General features: G+C 39.3%; 1 non-coding gene across 1 annotated transcript; it reads right to left on the reverse strand.

Moving 5' to 3' along the window:
* Positions 1-23642: 23642 nt before the first annotated feature.
* On the reverse strand, positions 23643-23749 carry LOC141503668 (U6 spliceosomal RNA). Its single transcript, XR_012473006.1, has one exon. It is a non-coding gene; the product is annotated as a U6 spliceosomal RNA (small nuclear RNA).
* Between the last annotated feature and the right edge of the window lie 1513 nt (positions 23750-25262).

Here is a 25262-nt window from a genome sequence, read left to right on the forward strand (position 1 = left end):
TCCAAAAATAGCATTGATGCTAAGTATTCCTATCAGTAGTACCAAGTCAGTCCAGTAAAAGGAGCCAGCCACCCTCACCAGGACAGACCTTCCCATCCTTCCTCCTCCAAGAGGGTTAGGAGGCATTTTCTTACCCTCCTTGCTCATTCAAAACGGTGGATAATGATGCCAACAAAAGCCCTGTTAATCAATTCACTAGCCTGGCAAGTGAGACAACAGCAAGGTCAGGGAGCATCTGCATATGGCAGGCTGCAAGGAAGAGGGATGTAAAGAGCAGGATGAAGGATAGGGGGTCTAGGACTAGAAGGTTGTGCAAAGTTAAGGAGCAGCTAGGTGGCACTGCAGTGGATAGAGCACTAGTCCTGGAGTCCGGAGGACCTGAGTTCAAATTTGACCTTAGACACTTTGATACTTACTGGCTGTGTGATCTTAAGTAAGTCACTTAACCCCAATTGCCTCCTTCCAAAAAACAATAGCAACAAATTTTAGGTAAGACTGTGTTTGCCTTTGTGGAGCAATCTCATAACATGAACATTTTAGCTGGCTCTTCCTCCATCTTCCTGAACATCTAGACTTAGACCATGGCATATGTCCTTATATGTTTAGCTTTATGTACTGTCTTGGATCGCAGTTCTTGTGATGCCATATGTATTTAGGACATCCTTAATTGCTGTTTGAAGAACGGCTGCTTTTTAGCCTCTCTGTGAACTTTGCCCTGAGCAGCTGCTTCATTCCTGATTGCAGTCCATCACACAAGTCAATCCAAGGCCATTCTTTCCAAGCCCCAATCCATGCTGCAGCTTTTGAAGCTGATGCCTGGTCCATCTTTGAATAAGAACAGCTAAATGGTACTGTGTTAGAGTGCTGGGCCTGGGGTCAGGAAGACCTGAATTCAAGTCTGACCTCAGACTCCACTGTGTGACTCTGGACCAATAAATTAACCCTGTTTGCCTCAGTTTCTTTATCTGTAAAATGAACTGGAGAAGGAAATGACAAACCAATGTCTTTGCCAAGAAAACCACAAATGGGATCACAAAGAGTCACACATAACTGAAATGACTGAACAACAAACATCCTAGAATACTTTCTTCTTTCCACCCAGCTTACAATGACCCCATTTGTAGCCCTGCCTGGTCATTGGGTTTCAGTGATCTCTATTTTTGTTTGTTTGTTTGTTTTGTAGTTGGTCTGTGTCCCAAGAGCCCCAAATTAGTGATCTGCCCTGACATTTCTCTGTTAAATATGGCTTCTGATGGAGAATACCATCTGTATCCAGATAAAGAGCAGTGGAGTTGGAACAAAGTTCAAGGACTATTCCCTTTAATTTAGGGGGGAAAACTGCTATCTTATTGTCTGATTTTGCTATCTCTTATACTTTTTGTTTCTTCCTTAAGGATATGGTTTCTCTCTTATCACACTCAATTTGGATCAATGTACAACATGGAAACATAGTAAAGACTGACAGATTGTTGTCCATGGGGGGGTAAGATAGGGGAAAAATTGTAAAACTCAAATGAAATCTTCAAAAATTAAAAAAAATATATGGCTTCTGGGTAGTGCAACTAGCAATAACATCCTCCATCGGAGGCATATCCACTTGACTTTTATCCTGCCCCAAACTGGGAAGAGGTTGGTCATGACTCATCCAGAGTAAAGGGAAGTCAAAACAGTCTCCCCAGGCAATTTGCTTAAACTTTTCTTTTGGGAGATAATAGTAGTGATAATAGTGATAATAGTAGTTGGATGCATTGGGTGGAATGTTCTGACCTGCTGAAAAATGTTCATTTCTGAGTGACTTTCTCATTCTCAGCCTCTCCCCAAGATGCCCAAGTTAACAGCTTCCAAAATATCACTTCTAGAGGTTCAAAGACTCCCATGTCTATTGGGGAATCAGAATGGAAAAGGTCTTTGTTTCCTCAGCTGTAAAGTGAGGGCATTGGATTCCTTGGCCTCCAAGGCCTCCAAAGTTCTCTCTGACTCTGGGCCTCTGTTGCCATGGTACTGTAACCCTAAGAGCAGCTGAATGGTCAAGTCGATTCTAAAGCATCCTAAATTCTGAGTTTCAGTATACCAGGCTCCTAGCAGAGAGGACACCTCACAGAAAACCACCAGCAGTGTCTGGCCATATGACTAAACCTTGTAATGGAAACAGGGAGGCACTAGCTTGAGTTCCCTTCTGGCTTCAGATTAAGAAGTGTGTTTCCAGCATTGTGCTAAGTACTTCAAACAAATATGATCTCATTAGATCCTCACACCAACCCTGGGAAATAGGCACTATCAGGATTCCCATTTTACAGCTGGGGACACTGAGGCAACTAGAGGTGAAGTACTTTGTCCCAGAATCAAAAAGTTACTAAGTATCTGAGGTCGGATTTGCATTCAAGTCTTCCTGACTCCAGACCCAGTGTTCTCTCCTCCACTATGCCACCTGGCTCAATCATGATAATAGCTGTTGGTGGTGGTATTATTATTATCATTATTATTACGGCCAGCATTTATTTCAAGGTTTGCAAAGCACATTACAAATATTTTCTCAGTTGATCCTCATAACAACCCTGGGAAGTAGTACTATTATGATCCCATTTTAGAGTTGAGGAAACTGAGGCAGAAAGAGGATAGGTGACTTTCCCAAGATCACAGTCAGTGAAACTATGTTCTGTGAAAGAAGGTTTGGAGTGACCCAGTACATTCTGTTTTCCTTTTCCTTCTCTTCCAGAGAACTGCACATGATTGGAAAGAATTGTGCCTCTTGCTGAGGAGTCACAACATAGGGCACAGGGTGGTACATTGAAAAGAATTTGTGACCTTGGACAAATCCCTCTCTCTCCCTGGACCTCAGTTTCCTTTTCTGTAAAATGAAAGTTTTGGACTTGATGGCCTCTGAGGGTTCTTCCAGCTGACTTGGGTCAGTCATTTCCCCTCCCTGAACCTTAGTTTCCCCCTTGGTAAAATGAAGGGGTTAGACTTGATGACATCTGAGGCTTTGAGTAAGTCATTCTCCTGAGGCCCCAATTTCCTATCTGTGAAATGAGGGAGTTGGACTAGGTGGTCTCTGACTTCCCTTCCAGCGCTCAAGCCATACATTCTATGAACTCTTGCAAGGCCAATGGAACTCAAAATCATACATGGAATCTTCTTTGGAAGAGTACTGGAAGAACCCCCCCACACACACACTTAAAATGGGAGAGAATCAACTGAGAGCATAAAGGAAATCAAACAGGGGAGGGGAAAAGAAGGCTTTCTTTCCATCAGCAGCTCCTTGTGATCTCGAAAGCGAACCAAAGATCTCACATATACCCTTGGATTGAGGTCTATTTTCTTTGCCCAATTTACCACTTCTTTTCCACCCTCAATGCAAAAAACAGTCTGTTTGTGCTGCTGATGCATCAACGTAATTTGTGGGAACTCTCACTAGGCCAGTGACTCATAGTGAGGAGAAGGAATAGGCTCCCTTTGATATTTTTATATCTGTGTGTACATGATGTAGGAGAGTTGCCAAAATGGGCCATGAACTTGGTAAAAGCAGTCAACTATGGTCCAAACAAGGAAGTTCCAATCCAGGAAAGCTCCAGAGGCCCAGGAGAGGAGTCTCTCTAGATCAAGAAAAGGAGATGGGATGACAGAATCTCAATTTGGCTCTCTCTTTCAACCATGCCTAGAAGACAGGAACTGTCAGTCAGTCGATAAGTATTTATTAAGCATTTACTTGGGTCAGGTCCAGTGCCAAGTGTTGAGGCTACAAAGAGGCAAGGAGCTCATAGGAGAGCTGAGATGAAAATAACCGTGTACAAATAAGCTATAGACAGGTTAAACTGGAGATCCTCACCGAGGGTAGGCTCTAGCATGAAGCAGAGACCAGGAAAGGCCTCGTGCAGGAGGTAGGATTTGAGCTGCAACTGGAGGGAAGACAAGGAATCCAGGTGACAGAGATGAACTAGTGCAAATATCTGGAGGTGGGAGATAGAGTGTCTTGTGCCTTTAGAATAAATATTTCTAGAGGCAGCTAGGTGGCTCAGTGGATTGAGTACTGACCCTGGAGTCAGGAAGGCCTGAATTCAAATCTAACCTCAGACACTGAATAATCGCCTAGCTATGTGACCTTGGACAAGTCACTTTAACCCCATTGCTTTGCAAAACAAAAAACAAAAAAAATTTAAAAAATTTTTAAAAGAATAAATATTTCTAATCAAAAGCACAAGATTCGAAACTTAGAAGTGAAAAGGACTTAGAAGTCCTAAGTATTGATCTGAAAGTAGAAAGCAGGATCTGTTTTAGTCTTTCTAGTTATAAAAGCAGCATGCAGTACAAGACCTGGCATGCAGTAGGCACTCAATAGATTCTTGTTGAGTGATGGAAGTCAAGTCAGCAAGCATTTAGTATTAAAGGGAGAGGTTTCTTGCAGAGGATGAGATTTGGGATAGAAGAGACCCCAAAGACCTGTTAGTCCAACCCATCATTGTACAGGTGAGGAAATGGAGACCCAAAGAAGAGAAGGAATTCACCAAGGTCACACATAGGATCCTAGAGCTAGAGCTGGAAGTAACCTCAGAAGCCAGGCAGTCTTCCACTCTCATTTTACAGAGGAAACTAGGCCCAGGGAAGAGAAAGGATTTGTCTAAAATAATGTAAGTTGTGACAGAGATTTGAACTGAGGACCAATGACTCCAACACTGCCCTCATTCTACTGCCCCGTTCTGTTTCCCTATTGATTATAAAGGGAATCAGGAGAATGACCAGTTCATGACTAGTCAACAGTAGAATTTGTTCTCAATGCTTTTCTTGTCCTTCAGTGTCTCCCTCTCTCCTTGGTCCATTCTTGGGTTCCTTTCCTGTGCTACCCTCTCCTGAGGGTCACCATGCACTTGACCAGTGGCTCCTAACAGTTCAATTATGCTAAAAAGAAAGATTTTTGAAGCTAATCCAGCCAATCATTGGGTAGCCTCTCTCTGGCATTTCAAGTAGCAAAATTCTGGAAGGGGATCATTTGAAAAAAAGAATCACAATAAGAGAACTACATGTCAGATATGAATAGTCAAAGGGGCCTCAGAGATCTTAACAACTATAAGCTCCTCACTTCACTGCTGAGGATACAGAGGCTCAAAGAGAAGAATGGCTTACCCACAAGGCATCATTATCTATGGAAAGAGTCCCATTGTTGGAATCAGGAGAGGCTTGGATTTGAACTCTGCCTCACCTGTCACCATAGACAAGTCACTTGACATGGACAAGTCTCAGTTTCCTTATTTGTAAAATGGGAATAATAATATCCAAAATGATTGTGAAGATACAGTGAGATAGTATTCAATAAAGCAATTTGCAAATCTTGGAGCCCTATGGCAAAGTTGCCTATTAGGATGACTGTTGTCCAAGTTTCAGGAGCAGGGACCCTGGAATGTTCAACTCAAGACATTTCAAGAAGTCCATTTTGAGCTTATACAATTACAATCATATTAATAATAAAGGAAACCAACATAGACAAACAGACATTGACAGACAGAACTCAGCAGGGACAATTCTCTATTCATAGCTACTTCCTAGCCACCTAATCATAAGTAGGAGGGAACATGAAAACAAACAGGATGGTTTTATTCTTACCTTTTAGAAAGTTAATGTGAGGGGCAGCTAGGTAGTGCAGTGGCTGGAGCACTAGACCTGGGATCAGAAAGACCAGAGTTCAACATTAATCTCAGACACTTCCTAGCTGTGTGATCCTGAGCCAATCACTGTGCCCTGTCTGTCTCAGTTTCCTCCTCTGTAAAATGAGCTGGAGAAGGAAATGACAAGCCACTCCAGCATCTTTACCAGGAAAACTTCGTGGACAGTATTACAAATGCTTAAAATACAATATCAGAAGATGAACCCCTCAAGTGGGAAGGGCCTGGTCCACAGCGTCACAAAGAGTGAACCACAACTAAACAACAATACATGTGTGAGGTACTTGGACCACAATGACAAAAATGAGACAGATCCTGTGCTCAATGAGTTTACATTCCTTTAGGGAAGACAAGATATGTTTATGTTTTCAAATTGCTTACTGGCTTAGGAAGGGGAAGGAAAGGAAAGGAAAGGAAAGGAGGGTAAAAATTTGAAACTTGAAAAAAAGTTTGAAATGACCATTATATATAATCTATATCAAATTACTTGCCTTTTCAATGAGGAGGAGGTGAGTGATGGAGAAAATTTGGAACTCAAAATGCAAAAAAGAAATAATGTTAAAATTGTTTTTACATGTAATTGAAAAAATAAATACCATTCTAAAAAAGGCACATAGGTAAATATATCAGTTGGTTATTGTCCTTTGTTCATGAAGAGGACCAAAATGATATCGCTATGTTAGAGTCAAGTTACAGAGTATTTGATTGTGGCTGATCAGGCCAAGATGATTTTGGAATGCTCTACCGAGGGTTGGGCACAAATAGTCCACATGAACATCTAGGGTGGGTACACTAAACTTAGGTATCTCATATTTCTGTTGAGTTGCTACAATTCTACTTTGTTTGTAGACCATAGCACCCTCTCTGATGAGGGCACTCCATGGTGGACAGTCCTATGTCAGTCTCCCTTGTCACACAAATAATTCCAAAGTTCTTAAGAGAGACCTTGAGGAACTTCTAGGGAGGAGCCAAGATGGTGGCTCAAAACTAACCTGCTTCCAGAGCTTTTCCCTACCAAAGATAAATGAAGCCTCTACTATGACATTCACACTTCAGATCCCACCAAGAAAAAGAGAAGATTCAAAGAAGTTTTTAACTGTAGACATTGTGGAGGATCTTCAGTGAAAATCTGTCTCTTTAAGGGAAAAGGGCAAGTTAAGTCCAGGAGGCCGGAGAGCAGGGAAAGCCAGCAGAAGGCTTTTAGCCACAGTGCAATCCAAGTCCCGACATCTTAATAATAACAGAGGTCCCGGAAGCTAGAGAGCAAGCCAGCATAGAGGACTCAAGCCTAAAGTCTGAACCATGAGAACACCAGGGTAAAAGATAGGACTGAGTTGGGGACAAACCACTGTTAAGTCAGAACCTGGACATGAAGGAACAAACTTCTACAAAGGCAAGGCTTGGACTGTGTAGGCAACATCTTGGCCAACAACAAGCCAGGAATCAGACCCCAGCCGCAGCAAAATAAAAGCTTGGATCTATACTACATGTACCCCAGGAGCAGAACTACAACAACAAAAATGAACAAAAAAGCTAAAAGAGTGTTCACCATAGAAAACTATGTCACAGATAAAGATGACTGCAATGCCATGTCTGAAGAAAAAAGCAGTGAAAAATCACTCACAGGAGAAGTATCAAAACAGTCTATAAATTCGTCTCAAATACAAAAGCTCATCGAAGAACTTAAAAAAGAAGGTAAAAAACAAAGAAGAGAGAAAGGAGAAAAAAATGAAAACATGAAATGCAAGAAAATTGTGACAAGTTGACCAAAGAAATCAATTCAATTAAAAACAAAAATAACCAACTGGAAAAGGAAACACAAAAGATAATTGAAGAAAATAAAACCCTAAAAATTAGAACTGAACAATTAGAAACTAATGAATAGGGGCGGCTAGGTGGCGCAGTGGATAGAGCACAGGCCCTGGAGTCAGGAGTACCTCAGTTCAAATCCAGCCTCACACACTTAATAATTACCTAGCTGTGTGGCCTTGGGCGAGCCACTTAACCCCAGTGCCTTGCAAAAAAACTAAAAAGAAAAAAGAAATGAAAAGAAAAGGAAGAAACTAATGAATCTATAAGACTATAAGATTCCATCAAACAAAATAAAAAGGCTGAAAAATATTGCAGAAAATGTAAAGTACCTTTTAGGGAAAAAGAATGACCTAGAAAACAGATCCAGAGAGACAATCTATACCAATATTTGAACTACCACTACCAGAAAGCCTGGACCAACAAAAGAACCTGGAAAACGTCATGCAGGAAATTATAAGGGAAGACTGCCCTAATCTACTAGAACAAGATAACAATATAACAATTAAAAGAATCCACAGAACCCCTCCAGAAAGAGACCCCAGGAAAAAAACTCCAAGGATTGTAATAGCCAAATTCTAAAACCCTCAAATAAAAGAGAATACTGCAAGCGGCAAAAATAAAACAATTCAAATACAAAGGGAACACAATCAGACTAACACAGGACCTATCAGCTCCAACATTGAAGGATTGGAAGAACTGGAATAACATATTTCAGAGAACTAAAGACCTGGGATTACAACCCAGAATGTACTACTACCCTGCAAAATTCAGCATATATTTTCAGGGAAAAAGATAGATGTACAATGAAATACAGAACTTCTAGAATTTCCTGACACAAAGACCAGAACTAAATAGAAAATTCAATCACCAAATACATGACAGAAGAGTTACATAAAAAAAAAAAGGTAAATGAAAAAGGGGACTGGAAAAACAAAATTGATTTAAAAATGTTGGTCCCTAAAAGGGAAGATATGACAATTGTAAAGGATATGGGTATAATGGGGTCTTGACTCTCAATTGAAGAGGTCCAAGATCACATCAGTATGTGTTTGAGACAAAAAGCCCTAAAAAAAAAAACTGGGATGATAACTTTAAGTTAAGTGTCACATTTTACTTTGACTTACTTTAATCACAAGGTGCTAATCACCTTGTCTAATGAGGGCATCATAAACTGGGAGAACCTGAGACAATGTCTCTGTTACAATCAGTTGTAAAGTTCTCAGTGAGACCTCTAGATCCTCCAAGTACTTAGAGTTCTCCAAATTCCTTACAGTTAACTAGATCGGCATTTGGTGATTAATTTAACTAGGGGGTTAATTACTCTGGGTGGAGGAGGGTGTAAAGTATAAAATAAATGGATCTGGGGGAGGGGCACAAATAGTTCAAGAAATGATATGGCTTTGGACAATACTTTGACTCATGAAGAGGACTGTGTATACTTGTAAGATACTTGAAAAGGGGGTAAGGTAAAAAATGATTATAGTTATAATTTGATGCAATTTAAATTAATTTTGCTTATCAAGCAATCAAGTAAGCACTCTTGTGATATCTTGATAACAAGAGGAGTTTATCAAGCAATCAAATAATCTAACTGTGATTGATGATACCTGATCAATAATATTAGAGCACCAAGGAAAGAGACACAAAGATTTATAATTTTAGAGGGAAAGAAGGGAGAATGTGAATGCTGTGTAAATTCTATTCAATAGATTTAGCCCAGCGAGGAAACAAAATACATTTCCACTTGGGCTTAAAAATCTAACTTAATCTACAGGGCTGGGGGGGGGGGGGGCGGGGGCGGGGGCGGTGAAGAGAATGTGAAAGATAAGGGAAGAAGGGACTGATAAAAGGCAAGAGAAGGCATAAGTGAAAATAAACTGGAAGTTAAATTCCTAAAAGTCAAAGGGGAAAGGTAGTAAAATTTTGGTGAGGAGGAATAAAAGAAAAGGAAAGAAATAAATATAAATGGAGAAAGATGGTATGGAGGTAAATACAGAACTAATAATCTTAACTGTAAATATGAATGGAATAGACTGTCACATTTGAAGCAGAGAGATACACACAGGGTAAAGGTAAAAGGTTGGAACAAAATATATTACGCCTCAATGGAATAAAAAACTCTGGGGAAAGGGCAGCTAGGTGGTGCAGTGGATAGAGCATCCGTCCTGGAGACAGGAGTACCTGAGTTCAAATCCGGCCTCATACACTTAATAATTACCTAGCTGTGTGGCCTTGGGCAAGCCACTTAACCCCATTGCTTAGCACCCCCCCCCAAAAAAAAGCTCTGGGGTAATGATCCTAATCTCAGACAAAATAAAAGCAAAAATCAATCTCATTAAAAGGGATAAGGAAGGAAGCTACATCTTCTTAAAAGGTAAATTGGAAATGAAGCTATATTATTACTAAGCATCCATGCACCTGGTGGTATAGCATCCAGATTCCTAGAGGAAAAGCTGAGTGAATTACAAAGAGACATAGAAAGCAAAACTTTAAAAATGGGAGATCTCAATCTCCCTCTCTCAGAATTAGATAAATATAAGAACAAAATAAGAAGGAAGTAAAGAAGGTGAATGAAATCTTAGAAAACTTAGATATGATAGACCTCTGGAGAAAACCTAATGGAGATAGAAAAGAATATACCTTTTTAGGGGAAGTACATGGCAGCTTTACCAAAATTGACCATGTACAAGGGCACAAAAACCTTAAAATCAAATGCAGAAAGGCAGAAATAATAAATACACACTTCTCAGACCATGATATAATAAAAACTACATGTAATAAAGGGTCAGGGAAAGATTAACCATGAACTAATTGGAAATTAAACAACTTTATCTTAAATAATGGGTAGATCAAATAGCAAATAATAGAAATAATAATTATATCCAACAAAATTATAATGATGAGCAATCATACCAAAATTTATAGGAGGGGAAACTTTATATCTCTAAATGCTTATATGAATAAAATAGAGAAAGAGATCAAAGAATTGAGTAAGCAACTGAAAAAGCTAGGAAAAGAACAAATTAAACAACCCCAATTAAATGCCAAATTAGAAATACTGAAAATCAAGGGAGAAATTAATAAAATGGAAAGCAAGAAAACCATTGGTCTCATAAATACAACTAAGTTGGTTTTATGAAAAAGTTAATAAAATAGACAATCCTGACTTTAAAAATGAGAGAAGATAACCAAATTACCAGTATCAAGAATGAAAAGGATGAACTAACCACCAATGAGGAGGAAATTAAACAGATAATTTGGAGCTACTTTGCTGAACTTTATGCCAATAAATTGGACAACATGGGTGAAATGGATGAATATTTACAAAAATACAAACTGCTCAGATTAACAGAAGAGGAAGTAAATTATTTAAATAATCCCATTTCAAAAAAAAAAAACTTGAAGAAACCATAAATAAACTCCCAAAGAAAAAGTCTCCAAGTCCAGATGGATTTACAAGTGATTTCTACCAAACATTTAAGGAACAATTAATTCCTATTCTTCATAAACTATTTAAAAAATAGGAAAAGAAGGAGTTCTGCCAAACTCCTTTTGTGACACCAACATGGCGCTGATACCTAAACTGGGAAGAACCAGAACAGATGAAGAACATTATAGACCAATCTCCCTAATGTACAGCAAGTTATTACCAAGATAATACACCATAATCAGGTTGTATTTACACTAGGCAGGTAAGGATGGTTCAACATTAGGAAAACACTCAGCATAATTTAACATATCAAGAGTAAAACCATATGATTATCTCAATAGATGCTGGAAAAAACCTTTGATAAAATATAACATCCAGGGGCGGCTAGGTGGCACAGTGGATAAAGCACCAGCCCTGGAGACAGGAGTACCTGGGTTCAAATCTGGTCTCAGACACTTAATAATTTACCTAGCTGTGTGGCCTTGGGAAAGCCACTTAACCCCATTTGCCTTGCAAAATCCTAAAATATATATATATGCACTAGAAAGTTTAGGAATAAATGGAGTTTTTCTTAAAATAATAAATATTATCTATCTAAAACCATCAACAAATAATATTCGTAATGGGAATAAACTCAGAACATTTCCAATAAATTCAAGGGTGAAAGAAGGATGCTCATTATCACCATTACTATTCAATATAGTATTGGAAATACTAGTAGTAGCAATAAGAGAAGAAAAAGAAATTGAAGGAATCAGAATTGGCAATGAGAAGCAAAAGCTTTCACTCTTTGCAGATTATATGATGGTGTACCTAGAAAACCTGAAAAAAATCATCTTTAAAACTCTTTGAAACAATTAACAAATTCAGCAAAGTAGCAAGAAATAAAATAAACCCACATAAATAATGAGCATTTCTATATATGAACAACAAAACTCAAGAGCAAGAGATAGAAAGTGAAATTCCATTTAAAGTAACTGTAGACAACATTAAATACTTTGGGAATCTACCTCCCAAGACAAACCCAGAAACTGTATGAACACAATTATAAAGCTCTCCTCACCCAAATAAAATCAGATCTAAATAACTGGAAAAACGTCAAATGCTCAAGGTTAGGTTGAGCTAATATAATCAAAATGACAATTCTATCCAAATTAAATTACTTATTCAGTGCCATACCAATCAAATTATCAAATAACTACTTTACAGAGCTAGACAAAAATAGTAACAAAATTCATCTGGAACAACAAAAGGGCAAGAATAGCGAGGGAACTGATGAAAAAAAAATGTGAAGGGAGGTGGCCTAGCTCTACCAGATCTAAAACTATATTGTAAAGCAGCAGTCATCAAAACTGCCTGGTACCGGTTAAGAAATAGAGTAATGGATCAGTGGATTAGGATAGGTTAAAAAGAATATTAATAAATGACTACAGTAATCTACCATTTGACAAACTCAAAGACATTAACTTCTGGGATAAGAACTCACTATTTGACAAAAATTGTTAGGAAAATTGGAAAATAGTATGGCAAAAACTAGGCATAGACCCACATCTCACACCCTATACCAAAATAGTATCAAAATGGGTACAGGATTTAGACATAAAGAACAATAGCCACAGATAAATTAATAGACCAAAAAATACTCTATCTGATCTATGGAAAACAGATACCAAACAAAACAAAACAAAAATTAGAGCACATGATAACTGAAAATGAATGATTATATTAAATTAAAAATGTTTTGCATTAATAAAATCAATGCTGTCAAAATTAGAAGGAAAGCAGAAAGCTAGAAAACAATCTTCACAAGCAGGAGTTCTGATAAAGATCTCATTTCGAAAATATATAGAGAATTGCATCAAATTTATAAGGTCACAAAACATTCCCCAATTGCTAAATGTTCAAAGGATATGAACAGTTTTCAAAGGAAGAAATTAAAGCTATATATAATCATATGAAAAAATGCTCCAAATCACTATTGATTAGAGAAATACAAATTAAAACAACAATGAGGTATCATCTCACATCTATTAGATTAGCCCAGATGAGAAAAAGGGAAGATGATCAATGTTGGAGAGGATGTGGGAGGATTGAGACATTGCTGGTGGAGTTGTGAAGGGATCCAAGTTTTCTGGAGAGTGATATGGAACTATGCCCAAGAAGCAATAAAACTGTTCTTACCCTTTGATCTAGCAATTCCAATTCTAAGACTATATCCAGAAGAAATTGTAAAAAATGAGGAAAAAGTCCCACATGTTCCAAAATATTCATAGCAACTCTTTTTGTAGTGTCAAAGAATTGGAAATTGAGGAAATGCCCATCAATTGGGGAATGGCTAAACAATCAGAGGAAGAAAATCAAAACAAAACAAAGCAAAAAAAAACCCCACATGGAATAAAAAACCACCCCTATCAAATCTGATGAACAATTTATAAAATTTATCTCTTATGTATCTCTTTCCCTTAACCATAATTCCTCATGCCAAAAATTACTAATTTGTAAATATGTTTAACAAAATATGTATGTAAAATGCTGACCTGACTGTTCCCTACTGAGGGGAGGGGAGTGGGAAGGAAGAGTGGAGGAAAATTTTGTAACTTGGAAATATTCATGTACAAATGGATGAAAATTTAAAAAAATAAATTCAATATACAAAAAAAATTGTATAAAAAGAGAGACCTTGAGAGACTTCTTGTATTGCTTATTCTGACCACCATGAAAGTGGTGTAAGTTCTCCGTGAAATAATGTTTTTGGCAAGCATATGTTTGGCACTCAAACAATGTGGTCAGTCCATCAGAGTTGCTTTCTCTGTGGCAGAGTTTGAATATTTGGCAGTTTAAATGAGAAAAGATCTCAGTGTCTGGTGATAACATACCAGGTGATCTTCAGAATCTTCTTAAGATAATTTATTTTTATTTATTTATTTTTGGGGTTTTTTTTCACAAGGTAAAGGGGTTAAGTGACTTGCCTAAGGTCATATAGCTAGATAAGTATTATTTGTCTAAGGCTGAATTTAAACTAAGATCCTCCTGACTCCAGGGCCAGTGCTCTATCCACTATGCCACCTAGCTGCCCCTTCTTAAGACAATTTAAATGGAAGTGATTCAGTTTTCTGGCATAGTACTCGTCCATGCTATGTCCGGGTTTTATAGGCATACAACAATGAGGTGAACACAAGGATTCTGTAGACCTTCAGTTTGGCAGTCAGTGTACTCCTTCAGAGTCTCCCAAAAGCTCTGGCAGTGTACATGCCAACCTCCTTATCAATGTGTTCATACCTGAGAAGTATACTATCAAGGTAAGTGAACTTATCCACAGTATTCAAAACTTCTCCATTTGCTGTATTGTTCTACATGTGGATGGTGTTGTACTGACTGATACAGCACCTGTGTTTTCTTTTTTTTAAATTTATTTTTATTAAAGATATTATTTGAGTTTTACAATTTCCCCCCCCATCTTGCTTCCCTCCCCCCACCCGCCCCCACAGAAAGCACTCTGTCAGTCTTTACTTTGTTTCCATGTTGTACCTTGATCCAAATTGGGTGTGATGAGAGAGAAATCATATCCTTAAAGAGAAGAGAAGTCTAAGAGGTAACAAGATCAGACAATAAGTTATCTGTTTTTTTTTCTAAATTAAGGGGAATAGTCCTTGCACTTTGTTCAAACTCCACAGCTCCTTATCTGGATACAGATGGTACTCTCCTTTGCAGACAGCCCAAAATTGTTCCTGATTGTTGCACTGATGGAATGAGCAAGTCATTCAAGGTTGAACATCACTCCCATGTTGCTGTTAGGGTGTACAGTGTTTTTCTGGTTCTGCTCATCTCACTCAGCATCAGTTCATGCAAATCCCTCCAGGTTTCCCTGAAATCCCATCCCTCCTGGTTTCTACTAGAACAATAGTGTTCCATGACATACATAGACCACAGTTTGCTAAGCCATTCCCCAATTGAAGGACATTTACTGGATTTCCAATTCTTTGCCACCACAAACAGGGTTGCTACAAATATTTTTGTACAAGTAATGTTTTTACCCCTTTTCCTCATCTCTTCAGGGTATAGACCCAGTAGTGGTATTGCTGGGTCAAAGGGTATGCACATTTTTGTTGCCCTTTGGGCATAGTTCCAAATTTCTCTTCAGAAAGGTTGTAAGAGTTCACAGCTCCACCAACAGTGTAATAGTGTCCCAGATTTCCCACATTCCTTCCAACAATGATCATTAGCCTTCCTGGTCATACTGGCCAATCTGAGAGGTGTGAGGTGGTACCTCAGAGAAGCTTTAATTTGCATTTCTCTAATAATTAATGATTTAGAGCATTTTTTCATATGGCTATGGATTACTTTGATCTCCTCATCTGTAAATTGCCTTTGTATATCCTTTGGCCATTTGTCAATTAGGGAATGGCTTTTTGTTTTAAAAATATGACTCAGTTCTCTGTATATTTTAGAAATGAGTCCTTTGTCAGAATCATTAGTTGTAAAGATTGTTTCCCAGTTTATTACATTTCTTTTGCTCTTGGTTACATTGGTTTTATCTGTGCAAAAGCCTTTTAATTTAATGTAATCGAAATCATCTAATTGGTTTTTGCACCTGTGTTTTCTTGTTAATTGTTAGACCGATTTTGCACAAGCAGCAGAGAATCAATCCATGCATCTCAGCTTCAGAGGCTGCATTGAGGGCACAATCTTCTGCAAACAGAAGACCATGCACCAATGCTCCCTCCACTTTGGTCTTGGCTTGTAGCATTTTCCAGTTGAAAAAGAGGCCACGTTCATCCTCAGTGAAGGCATTTGAAAACATCATGCTAAAAATAGTATGGGAGTAAGGAGATATCCTTGTTTCACTCTATTGCTGACTGGGAAAGATCATCATCCCCTATCCAGAACTGCATCAAAATCGATATACCATACTGATCAAGTTCTCTAGGCAACCAGATTTTGACATACTTTTACATAAGCCCTCATGACCAGCAGTATCAAAGGCCTCGGTCAGATCTACAATGTTGTATATAGACTCCTGTTCCATTCCTGGCATTTTTCCTGGAGTAGTCAGGCAGCAAACACCATTATCAACTGTTCCTCAACCCTTTCTGAAGCCACACTGGCTCTCAGGGAGGTGACCATCTTCCAGGAGAGGGATCAGCCTATTGAGAAGGACTCTGGCAAGAATGACCTGCAATGACTAAGAGAGAAACACCCTTGTGATTGTCACAGGACAATCTATTCCTTTTACCTTTATAGAGATGGACAATGGAAGCATCCTTGAACTCCTGAAGGATAACCTCTTCAGACCATATAACCTGGAAAATTTCAGTGAACTTTTATATGAGCAATGGATCCCCCCCACACACCTTGTAGATCTTAGCTGGAACAGAATCAGTACCAGGTACTTTGTCATATGAAAACAGCCTAATGGCATTCAAAATCTCTTCTTCATATGGAACTTCAGTTAGGGAGGTACTGATTTTGATTTGAAGTATATGGTCAGTGGTTTCAGCATTGATTGAAGATGACCTATTGAGAACAGTATGGAAGTGTTCAGTCCATCTGTCTAGGATCATGTCCCTATCACTATTCAATGTATTTCCATCAGCACTGAGTAGTTGAAATATACCATAGGTCTTTGATCCATAAATAGTCCTGGGGCACCATAAAAACATTTCAAATTGTTTCTTTCATATAAAACTGAATTTCATCTGCCTCCTCATGAGTCAGGAATCCTGCATCTCTCTAAATTCCACTTGTACTTTTCTTTTGATGGAACTATTCTGCTGGTAAACCCTGTGAAGTTCTCATTTTTCTTTTATTAACTTCTGTATTTCCCCTTTTTATCAAACCCATCTTGATGTTCACAAGTATTCTGACCCAGGTGAACAAATACAGTGCTATACAACAGATCTCTGAAACCTGCCACTCTTTTTCTGCTCCACTGTTGCCAACTCCAGAAAAACATGTATCCAGCTCCAACTTCCGTAAGCTGGCCTTCATTTGCCAGCCTTGTTTCACTCGGGGCTGAGCAGGGATGACAAAGGACAAACTGCTGAAGCTGATGGGCCAAAGTACAATCTTTGATTCCATTTAGTGTAAACACACAAATTTCATCTGTCATTACCATTAGCATCTGGTAGTATCAGAAAGGCTGCCCATTCTAAAAATCCTGGACCTACTTTGAGCTCCAAATCAGATTGGGAGGAAACTCAGAGGCTGGTCATTGAAGCCTGTCCAAATCTGCAAAGAAAGCCCAGGGAGACCTTTCTTGGACTTGGGATGCAGTCATTCAATTATTTTTTCCATTATTTCCTTCAGCTGGTTTTGTACTTGACCTGTCTCATCTTACATGTTATTCTCTGATGAAGCAAGTCATTCTCTATTGACCGCTTCTTGGGGATTTTTTTCAGGTTTTTCTCTTTTCCCATGCAGATTACTTGAATAACTATTCTCTCCCTCTCTTTCTTAGCTTCATTCCCTCCCATGGAAGCAAAACATTCACATGTGAAAAGCAAAAGTATACCTCTCTGAGTTCTCCTTTTAGCTTTTCTTAGGTTCTTCTCAGGATTGAATCTTGTTCAAATTCTTTAACTATGACTATAAATCCATCTGAAAGGTCTGCAGGTATCTTGCATGATTTCCAATTCTAGCTATTGCTATTGATGCACTAGAGCATTTACAGGAGATTGTACCCTTTATTCTCCCACTAATTTAGTTTTTGGTTATATTTATATTATCTCATAGGATTTTGTAAGCTGTTGTCCTCTTCAGTGTCTCTGTTGTATTCTGAAGAATATGAAAGAAAGATGGCGACAGGAGAGTACCGTCTCTTAGGTGCTCTCAATCAAAATTTATATGCTAAGGACTCTAACTACATTTTCGAGAGACAGAACCCACAGAGGGATCCAGTGAGGCAGTTCACCAACCCAAGGTAACCTGGAAAAGAGCGGAAAGGCTCAGCTCCATGGGGTCTGAGGGGTGGCCCACCAGAGGGGCAGCCCTCCAGATGAACTTCAGCCTCCTGGAAGCAGCCCCAGGGTGCTGGGAGCTTCTGCTCACAGCAGCGAGGGCAGTTTCCTGACCTACACCCCAGGGAGCAGCAGGCTCAACTTGGGGGATCAGCGGGGTGGGGGGGACCTCTGCCAGAGTGAAGAGTATGAAAGAAACTTGACTCCCTTGTACTCAGTCATCTTGACTGGAAAATCTTAGGAACCTCCTTGAGGATATCTTTGAGAAATGGTTAGGCCTCTATCTCACTCTTGGGATATAATGAGAAGAAGCTGGAGGTCAGGAGACAGGATTGTGGTTCCAACTCCCCTTACTCCCCCCTCCCCCCAGGAGGTTTGGATCCTGCACTTACTAACTTTGTGACTTGGTGCAAGTCACTTTAACTGCACAGCCTCAGTTCCCTCACCTGTTAAGTGGGGAAGATAATAGTGCTTACCTTCCAGTGAGAATCAGATGACCTACTGCAATATATGCCAAGTACTTTGCCAACCTTAAAGGAAGATTTAAATGGTAGCTTTTATTACATGTTGTGTGGCTTTGGACAAGTTGTGTTCCTCTCTGGATTTGATAAAGTGATTTCTTTTATAAAGACTCCTTCCAAAGATCTCTTGAGTGTTCTCTTGGACTTCAGTTGTAGGATAACCAGATGAGGTTGGGCCTTAGAACTAATTGCTCATAAGGTTGTGAGAAAGAAGAGAGTCTGAAAAAACTGTTAAGAGTATTTCACATCCTAACTCTTGTCCTTCTTACCAGTTCTCCAGCCCCCAATCCTCCAGCCAACAAGCAAACACCTCTTCTCTTGTTTGATTTCTTAAAAGAAAATCACTTGAAAGGAAGAGACAAACTTGTTTGTGTTCCATTCATTTAGCCTTTTCTCATCATTGAAACTGAATGGTGAATGGTGAATGGTGAATGGGTTAGCTGGCTCACAGACTGAAAGGCCTTTACTCCCTTCGAATTTTCTACACAAAGCACCTATGGCTCCATTAGCATGCTTGGTTAGAGCCCAATACAGGCAAGGCTAAGGTCATGGTCACTTATAATTGCTTACTTGGCTTCCCTTAATCCTGGTCAGCTGTCACCTGACTGACTAATGATGCTGATCACCAGGGAAATGGAAGAGAGTGTCTTGAATCAATGTAAGCACCTCCCCACTCTTTTAAACCAACCCATAGAATTTTAGAGCTCATTAAAAGGAACCTTAGCAATCATATCTTCTAATCTCCTCATTTCACGTGGAACACAGGTAGGTATTGCTGTGGAGTGTCTAGTCATTCAGCTGGTTACACAGCTCCCCCTCCTTAATGCATAGCAATAGAAGCGACTCTTTCCAAGGCCCTTCCTATCTCCTTCCTGGAAAGTATGATCCTGTTCCTGATCATTCCCTAACCCCTTTCCCTAAGAAAATTTAATCAGCCATAACTTCTCATATAAATTACCTTTCTTTTTATCATAAGTGCAATATAAGGACCCTTAGGCCTATGTGATTCCTTTCTCTGCTTTATAGAGTTTATAGCAGAAGAAAAATATTAAGCTCACAATTGCTTAGAGCCCCCAGTTAGGAAAATTCCTACTGGTTCAGACAAAAGTTTTCTCTGATTTCTCAACTGGGAAATTTTCATTGTGAAAACTTCAGAAATCATCAAGTTCTCTGAATCAGAGCTTGGTTTATTGTATTGTTGATTGCCTAGACTTAAGAAAGTGATGGAGAAAATGTTAATAATGGAGATGAAACTGAAAAGTATATACTGCCAAATTTTGGAGAGATGCTGGTTAAATATTTGCCAGCACAAGCCTGTCAATTAGTGAAATAAGCATTTATTATGTGCTAGGCACTTTAAAAATCATATCTCATCTGATTCTCACAACATCCTTGAGAAGTCAGGGTTATCATTATCCTATTTTACAGTTAAGGAAATTGAGGCAAGCAGTGGTGAAATGACTTGCCTAGGGTCAAATAGCTGGGAGGTTGAATTTGAACTCTCTTCGCTGTGCCATCTAGTTGTCTCTAATGGAAAAGATAACTAATTCAAACTTTTCAACCAAGCAGTATACAAAGAGGAAAAGGAAATAATAAACAGAGAAAAGTTACTCGAATGAAGAGGGATTGGGAAAGGTTTTGTGTAGAAGGTGAGATTTTTTTTAGCCGAATTGAAGGAAACCAGGGAAGCCAGGAGGCAAAGATGAAGAGAAAAGCATCCCAGATGTGGAGAACTACCAGGACAAATGCATGGAGTTGGGAGATGGGGTGTCAAATGGGGGGCAAGTGATATAGTAGATGATCTTTGAGATCATTTCTACTACAATTCTATGATAATTCTATTATGAGGGGAGCAGGTAGGCAATGGGACTTGCCCTCAGTGATTCTGTCATTCCCAGAGGAGAGCAAGAAGAATTTAGAATCCACAAAGTCACCTCCCCTCACCCCTACCCTTTTTGCTTCTCTGGGGAAGTGACTAATGCAGCTGTCATAGGCACTAACCTCTAAGCCCCAGGGAATAGCTGGCTGCATTCATAGCTGTCTTTGTCTTAGACCATAACATCCTGACCCTCAGAAAATCTGAAGAAAAGAAGATAAGGAAAAAAGGAATTCCTTAATCAAGGCAAGATCTTTTATTCTCAAGGAAGCAACAAAAAAACCCCATGGTTGGGCTGGACTGGACTGACTGGGCTGGGTGGTGTGGAGAACACAATGAGGTCATTTCACCAGAGAAGTAAAATAGGGTGCTCACAGAAAATACACTTCTCCGAGACAACTTATACACTCACCTTCTAGGAGGGTCTTTGTCTATTTTCAAGCTATTATTGCATTTGGATTTTTTTCCTAGGTCAGTCAAGTTGGATGGTTTCAAGCACTGGCACTAACAGGGAGTCATTTCTAGTTTGCTAATATTGTCCCCACCCTCACCACAGTCACACAGGCTCACATCAGTAGCATCCTCAGCTCTCCTCTCACAATCACTCCACATATCCAATGTGGTCTAAGTCTTGTCTGCTCATGTCTGGATTAGTGCAAAGCCCTTCCCCTCACACCCCCAGATCCATCCTCCATTCAGCTACCAGAGTGATTTTCCAAAAGGGCAGGTCTGGCCCTATCTGACCAGCCCTGCCACTACTGGATAAATTGCTGGTGGTGTCCTCATCCTTGTTGTTGGGTTGTTTTTCAGTTGTGTCTGACTCTTTGTGACCCTTTTTGGATGGCACAGACACTGCAGTGGTTTACCATTTTCTTCTCCAGAAAATTGTTTAGGTTTTAGTTTCTGTTGTTATGATTTTGCTTTTCATCTAGAAAGTGATATTATATCCTGATATTAGCGAGATTGACATCTGGGATGAATTCAAGATTCTAGATCCAGAGAGTACAGTTAGGAGATTAGAACAACAGTGCAACAGAGAGGTGATGGGAACTCTGAGGATGGAAGGGAGGAGTGAGCAGCATGATTGGGGAGGAAGAGAATGGATATTATTTCAGAGGTAGAAATAATAGGGCTTGACTGAGATTAAAGGGGGTGGGGAAAAAAGGAGGTGGAAAGGACCATTTGTTTGTTTACCTTACTTCTAATCTTGCTCAAAGCTACCCCTTTGTCCATCTTTCTGATTTCTTTTTTTAAAAATATTTTTAATTTTTATTTATTTAAGGTAATGGGGTTAAGTGATTTGCCCAAGGCCACACAACTAGGCAATTATTAAGTGTCTGAGGCTGGATTTGAACTCAGGTCCTCTTGACTCCAGGGCCAGTGCTTCATCCACTGCACCACCTAGCTGCCCCCATCTTTCTTATTTATGTTGATGGTGTGTCACCCCTATTTCCCTCACCCATAATTTAGGAGCCGTTTTTGGTTCATCTTTCCTTCAAGGTCTAATTAATATGGCACCTTTTTCATTAAGTCTTCCTTATCATAGGATCATGGATCATAGGGAAGAAGAGGACCTCAGAATCCAGTCCCCTTGTTTAACAGAGGAGGAAACTGAGGCCCAGGGAAAGGAAGGAAATAAAAACAATCTTTCCTTTCTCATGAAACACAGAAAATAGTATTCTACCTTTGTATTGTATTTATTTGTTCAAATGTCACACACACACACACACACACACACACAGACACATCTATTAAATTCAAAACTCTGAAAGACCAGGGGCTATCATTTTTCAATTGTGTATTTTCAACAGCTGCCATAGAGCTTTATACATAACAGACACTGGATAAATGTTTGGTTTGAACTGAAGTGAGTTTCTGTCAAGATTCCAACTCTGCTGTGGGTGGAGAGAATTTAAAATTCCTGGTTAGGTGTGGCTGCTGCCTCCTGGCCTTCAGTCAGAAAAGAGGCCTGGGAGCTACCCCGAGGCAAGAGCCAGGTAGACCACCTCTAAGGTGGCCAAGTCCCACATGTTTGCAATTAGATTCTCATGGCCTTGGCTCTCTGACCACTCTTCCCATGTTCTACAGTCCTTGGCCAAGATGTCAGCAAGGATGATACCTCTCCTCCTCTTCTTCCAGCCATTTGTTCCAATCTGCTTTTTGACCACAGTTCTCCAGGCCTCTAAGTGCTCCTTGGGCTCTGTCCAACAAGCGACCAGTGATGGAAGACTTCCAGATGTGCCAGGCCTTCCTTGAACAGGAGGAACCAGCCCACCTCTGCCCTACAGGACCTTGCATTCAGTTCCCTCAAGTCCTTTCCTTTCAATTCCAGCTTCCCTTAGGCAAGCAAGTCTGCCTTTACCACCTCAAAATAAAATGGCTGTCTTACTGCCTTGTCCTCAAATACTCCTCATGTGCCCTTAAAAAAATCATATATACATATATATTTATAGATTGTGTATGTGTGTAGGTAAGTGTATATATTTATATATAGTTAGTAATAGTTATATAACTTATATAGTTATATAGTTATATACATTGCCCTGCTTGTTTGTATTCCCTTCTGTTCTCTTCTGTCAATTTTTAAATGATTCTTCCATGTCTGTCTCTTCCTTTCTTCCTTCCTTCCTTTATTCTCTCCCTCCTTTTCTTTCTTTTTTACTTCATCCTTTCTTCCTTCTTCTTTCCCTCCCTTCTTTTCTCCCTCCCTTCCTTCCTTCTTCCTCCTTCCCTCCTTTCCTTCCTTCTTCCCTCCCTTTCTTCCTCCTTCCCTTTCTTTCTTTTCCTTCCTTCCTTTCTCTTCTCTTTCTCTCTCCCTTCCTTCCTTCCTTTCTTCCTCTCTTCTTTCTCTCTGTCTCTCTTCCTTTAAAGCTGTAGCTCTAAATCCGAGGAGGAAAAAGAGCATGCCAGCAGAGGTGGTTTGGAAACACCAGAATAACTCAACTATCAGCTGCTTTGGCCAATCTTCCCACTGGAGAAAAGTCATAGTACAGTCCAATGTCAAGGGTCCCTGCTTTGGGGGGAGGTTTTCTCAATTTTCCTGAGGGGGTTGAATATGAACCCTCTTCAAGGCAAAAGAGAATCAAATGAAGATTAGTGAAGGCTGACCCATAAACAATGCCCCAAACTAGCTTGTCTTGCTATCACCCCCCATTTTAAACAGTTTTGTCAGGGCAGCTAGGTGGCACAGTGGATAGAGCACCTGCCCTGAAGTCAGGAGGACCTGAGTTCAAATCCAGCCTCAAACACTTAGTAATTTTCTAGCTGTGTGGCCTTCGGTAAACCACTTAACCCCATTTGCCTCGCAAAATCCTAAAAAACAATTTTAAGCAAAATCTTTGTTTTAGACAATTGTGAATTTGGCAAACACCAACAAGTAAAAACATTCCTACATAAAAAGAAAAATGTTTCACGAATTTGCGTGTCATCCTCGCACAGTGGTCATGATAATCTTCTCTATATCATTCCAGTTTTAGTATATGTGCTGCCAGAGTGAGCACCATACAAAGAAAAACAGAAAGAATTGCTTCTGAAATCACAAGGCTAATGAAAAGCAACTTGTTTTTAAGTATATATTTATAATGAGTACAGGAGCTAGGATCAGTTTGCAGGAACCCATTGTTAAATTTTCAGTAAGAGCATGTACATCCGGGAAACTAACAGGCATGACAAATTTGAACTTAATATATTTGATTTGATTTCCTACACTTAACAAGTGAAGGAGAAAATTTTAATAATGCAAATTAAATTAAAAACTGTGCTCTACATATATTTTTTTCAGAGCTGGTTTTTAAACATTTACCAACAAAACCCCTATACACATTTATCTATCTATCTATCTATCTATCTATCTATCTATCTATCTGATGATGTATGTCCTTCATTCTTGAAGAAGACTGACATCAAGCAGTGATGCCTTGAAAAGCACATGAATTAGATTTGTGTGGGGGGTGCTGTGCTAAGTCACCAAGCTCCCTTTATCCTCCAGAGCCAACTGGGTCCAGTGGCCAGATATATATCACAGAATGACTGGAGATGGCCCTGGATACAAGGCAATCAGATCACACAGCTAGTAAGTGTGAAGTGTCTGAGGCCAAATTTGAACTCAGGTTCTCCCATCTATCTATATAGACACACATACACACATATATACACACACATATACCCAATTAAGCACATTAGCTCCAAAACTATCTTTTTTTGTCTGTGTCACTATCTGAACTACCTTTCATGGATTGTCTTTAAATGTTCCTTTTTTCTTCCTTATTTTGACATTGCCATCATTAACCCCTCCTCCCTCCCTCCCTCCTTTCCCTGCAAAAAATTCTCCCTTGTAACAAATTAGCATAATTAAACCAAAAAAATCCACATAGTGATCATTTTCATTTCTGAAAAGATAGGTATCGTTCTGTACTCTTATTCCATCACCTGTTTCATCGTTGGTTCTCTGGAATCATGGTTGGTTACATTAATTACCAATTTAATGTCTCTCAAAGATGTTTATTTGACTTGATGATATTGGAAATTAGTTATGTGAATTGTTTTCCTAATGCTGCACACATCACTGTGCCTCTATTCATAGATGCATTCTTCTCTGAAACTGTCCCTTTTTTCATTTATTACTATGTATTAATATGCAGAGGCATCTAAGGACTACTATAGTGGATACAGCACTGAACCTAGAGTCAGAAAGATCTGAATTCAAATATAGCCTCAGGCACTTACTAGCTTTGTGACCTTGGGCAAGTTCACTTCACCCTATTTGTCTAAGTTTTCTCATCTGTAAAATAAGCTGCAGAAGTAAAAGGCAAAGCATTCCAGTATCTGTCCAAGAAAACTCCAAATAGGGTAACAAAAAGTCAGACACAACTGAAATGACTGAATAACAACAATTAATATGTTGGAGACAGCTATGTGACTTAGTGGATAAAGTGCTGGGCCTGGAGTCAGGAAGACTTGAGTTCAAATCAGTTCTCAGACACTTACTATATAGCAGGGTGACTCTGGGTAAGT

Source organism: Macrotis lagotis, chromosome X, assembly GCF_037893015.1.
Source record: "Macrotis lagotis isolate mMagLag1 chromosome X, bilby.v1.9.chrom.fasta, whole genome shotgun sequence".
Taxonomy (NCBI): Eukaryota; Metazoa; Chordata; class Mammalia; order Peramelemorphia; family Peramelidae; genus Macrotis; species Macrotis lagotis.